General features: G+C 48.3%; 1 long non-coding RNA gene across 1 annotated transcript in view; it reads left to right on the top strand.

Annotated features, from left to right (window-relative positions):
* Nucleotides 1-3,616, top strand: part of LOC106817416 — a 10,916-nt gene extending 7,300 nt beyond the window's left edge. The window contains exon 4 of the long non-coding RNA XR_001395049.1: nt 3,522-3,616. This is a non-coding gene — a long non-coding RNA (uncharacterized LOC106817416). The remainder of the gene's footprint in view (nt 1-3,521) is intronic.
* Nucleotides 3,617-4,123: the final 507 nt, after the last annotated feature.

Raw genomic sequence — 4,123 nt, 5'->3', positions numbered from 1 at the left:
GGTACTGTGGAGTTTTTGCCTGCGTTAATTGGTTTAACAGGTGGGCAGTCTTCTATTGCGCAGCCTGTAGGCCTTGCGTAGGTAAATGGATGAGTGCCTTACCTATTCTGTCTTGCAGATAGTTGTTGCCACTACGTAGATGGGGAGCTTCCATCTTTTAATCTGAATGACACGTTAAAACGTACGACGGCACATCGCTCGGTGGCAATTTCATAACGATCCCCAACGAATCATTCTTGTTGAGAAGGTTTCCTGATACATCCCTGGTGCATTCCACTGTTTCGGCGTGTATGTGCAACACATTTGGGAACTAACATGGGTTACTTAGAATCCCACCACTCCACCACAGAGTCACCGCCAGTAGACGTTAGATGAGCGCTGTCGCTCTGCGGCACGTTTATATACCATTTTGTTACTCACTGCTAGTTAATAAGCAGACCACCAACTTTTGTGCCGGACCACGCGACTTCTCAAGTTGGTGATCCTGCTGTCCACTAGATTTTCAGCCAAAATTCCAACCTGCCATGCAAATGGCATTATGGTCTTTGTGTCCAATGTGGACAAGTTTGTAGGGCCTAATGTTAACATGTGTTTTGCACGTGTGTTACATAAATTATCAGTGGAGTTAGACTAGCTAGTTTGTTTTAGTCATAGTCTACTAGACAGAGCGTCGCTTGTGGCGGCTACATTGATGTATTAGGGGAGAATTGTAAACGTGGTTAGGTTAGGCAGTTTCTAGGGTCATTGTGAATGGGGGTAGAACGCGTCTGGGAGAACCAGTACATGTGCGTGCAGGATGTAAGAGTTGGGGGGAATATATAGGACAGGGATGTAGGAGTCGAGAGGATTCTGGTGTTGGTCGCGGAAGAGAGCACACGCCGCTCTATGTGCGCGTGTGCGCGTTCTTTGTTCTTTGTGCGATGTGTCTACACTGTGGAGCTATTAAAGATTATTCCAGTACAACACGAGTTTGCTTTATATCATCGTCCCTGCTTTACACTAAAGTCAGTACGTTGTACCGTCATGGTAGAAATACCAATGGAAAATTTGGCTACCACTTTTCATTTTGGCGCCAGAAGAAATAAATTTCTGGTGGCCCCCAAAAAAATTGTCAAGCACTGGAGAAGGTGTGTCGCATACCAAAACCCCTAAGGCAGGGGAAAAAATATCACGGGGGCGGGCGGCGATTTCGCCCCCGGAAATGCTAAGAAGAGCCCCCGAAAATACGATATCGGGGGCGACACCCAAAAGGCAAAGTCGCTCCTGGAAAATCGATTTGTCCAGGTCGCGTCCCGCGCCTTGCCGATCTCGCTCGGCCTTTGCCGCTAGCGGCAGCCCGGGGCGCGGGGGCGCGGGCGGCGCGGCGGGGGCGGGGGCGCCGCGGGGCCGGGGGGGGGCGCGCCGGCTTCCACCGGCGCGGTAGAAATTCCTAGCTACGGTGGTGCGTGTCAAGTGTTTTATCATTTTAACATAGCATGATGTGTATTGCATTTCAATCAAGCGCGCGCCGGCCGCCCGCGCGTATATATACGTGTGGTGCCTGTGCGCGTGCTTGCGTGTTGCTGGCTGCGCGCGTGTGCGTGCGTGCCGGTGCTGGCCTGCAGGCTGCCTTGCGTGTCGTGCCTGCTGGCGCGGTGGCGTGCCTGCGCGCGTGCGTGGCGTGCGGGCGTGCCTGTGTGGTGCCGGTGTGCCTGCGGCCGTGCGTGCGTGTTGCCTCGTGCGTGCGTGGTGCATGCGCGCCGTGCTGCTGCGTGCGTGGTGTGTGCCTGCGCCGTGCGTGCCTGCATGGGCGTGCGTGGTGTGGTGCGGCGTGTGCCTGCGGGCGGCCTACGTAGGACCGTAGGACCAACGACCCGCGTAAGGATTATAGAACGGTAATCCATGGAAAATCATTAATGAAATTTCATCACGTATAATTATTCCCTGCCGGCCTCACTCGTGTTGTCATTCCCATTGTAGCTTTTTTTTGTCAATTCGCCCCGAAAGGAGTTTTGCTGCCGCGCTCTCATAGTCCCAGCAAGGCCAACCGCTTCTAACATTTTAGTAGTGATTAGTAGCCGAGCGCTGAAACAAGTCGTGCCCCCCCCCATACTTCAATCAATGCCGCCGTGCCAGCAGGCACGCTACGCAGGCGTCGATGTGCACAGCCATTCACCCAGTGCTCGCGGGCCGCACGCTTCTCAAACCCCTGAGCTTCCAGTGGCGCCTTATCGCGGGCCTTGGACCCCAGCCGCAAGAGACTTCGCGTATATAACACAATCGATCCTTCCTAGCTCGTACAGGCGCGACATTCCACTATTTGGGCTAGCCGTAAATAGTTCTTGTGTGTTAGCTGAACCTGTGATGTATTCACTATTCAAGGGGCGATTTGTGGTTGTGACTTGTGAGTTTGTGGATTATCATGTTAGTCTGTCAGTCTGAGTGAATAACTGTCTTGAATATGGCACTGTTGTGTCTGTGTGTGTCTTGTGTGGTTGTTGTGTGTGTGTGTCGTGCGTGCGTGCGTGCGTAGCGTGGCTGTGCGTGCGTGCGTGTGTGTCGTGCGTCGCGTTTGACGTGTGTGTGGTGGGTGTGCGCGCCCCACGAGTGTGTATTAGCTACTGTGCTTGTGGTGTACATTTGAGGAAACAGCCTGCGAAAAAAGTCGCCCTGGAAAGTGAAAAAGAGCCCTGGAAAATGAAAAAGTAGCCCCGAAATTTTGGGGGTTTGCAAAAAGAGCCCCGCGAAAGAAAAAAAAAAAAAAAAAAAAAAAAAAAAAAAAAAAAAAAAATAAGAAAAAAAAAAAAACAAAAAAAAAAAAAAAAAAAAAAAAAAAAAAAAAAAAAAAAAAAAAAAAAAAAAAAAAAAAAAAAAAAAAAAAAAAAAAAAAAAAAAAAAAAAAAAAAAAAAAAAAAAAAAAAAAAAAAAAAAAAAAAAAAAAAAAAAAAAAAAAAAAAAAAAAAAAAAAAAAAAAAAAAAAAAAAAAAAAAAAAATAATTAATTTTTCACTGCCTTAAGGCAACCAAACCAATTTTAACATACTTGCACATCTCAGGCAGATGAGTTGTGTAACAAACCTTTGTCTTTGTGACTTATTTAACTTTACCTACCTTCTACGTCTTTACAGCGATATTTCATTCATACTAGATCACGGGGGATACATGTAGTTGGTGACAACTGCCCTTTCTAGTTATTATTATTATTATTATTATTGCTATTGGTATTATGATTGATTATTAATTATCGATAGTTACCTTCGTTAATTAAGCGTTCTTATTAATTAACTGAGCAATGAGAGAGAAAGTGGTCCTCGCCCGCCCTCTCTCTTCTCTCGTCTTCCTTCACTCGCATAACTAAACAGCGAGAGAAAAACCTGTTTCCTCCCTCTCTCCCACTCCCCCCTCTCTCTCCTCTCTCGTCTTCCTCCCACATGCATAACCGAACAGCGAGAGAGTAACCTGTCTTCTCCCTCTCTCTCTTTCTCTCTCTCTCTCTTTCTCTCTCTCTCGTTTTCCTCTTCATCATTCTCTCCCTCTCTCCAGGCTTCCTGTCGAGGACTTCCGGATGACGCGATCGCAGAAGAGGCTCCTGAGGAGGGTGCACCGCTACCTAAGCACGGGGGAGAAGCCGTGGGGAGGCACCGACCGAGCGACCGGCGCCGCCGCAGCAGGGGGCGCCACCTCCGCCGACATGGAGTGCTCGCCGGCCGCCCCCCGCGCGGTGAGTAGAACAATATATATATATATTTACACACACACACATATTGAGATGCCTTCGTGGCCTAGCGGTTAGGCCACGTATACTGTCCACTGAAGGTTGTGAGTTCAAACCCCGGCCGGGGCAGTGAATTTTCTCAAGGTGTAAAAACCTGGCTCTCAACATTGGAGGACCACGTAAAATGGCGGGTCTCCAGTAATATGAAAGGCCAATGGGGACGTAAAAGAACCAGTGAGGGCGCAAAAACAAACTCTGGCTGTGACCACCCTCAGTGCCATTCAATGCCATTTACTATAGCTGTATATAGCACTGTTGGCGGACAGAGGGGAGTGGCGACCCCTGTCTGGTATGAGCTACAGAAAGAAATAATAATACCCTCCCGAGGAGACTCGAAATAATAAAATTATTATATATATATATATATATA

This window comes from Priapulus caudatus, unplaced genomic scaffold (assembly GCF_000485595.1).
Source record: "Priapulus caudatus unplaced genomic scaffold, Priapulus_caudatus-5.0.1 Scaffold1718, whole genome shotgun sequence".
Lineage (NCBI taxonomy): Eukaryota > Metazoa > Priapulida > Priapulimorpha > Priapulimorphida > Priapulidae > Priapulus > Priapulus caudatus.
This window is presented reverse-complemented; position numbering and strand designations above follow the sequence as displayed.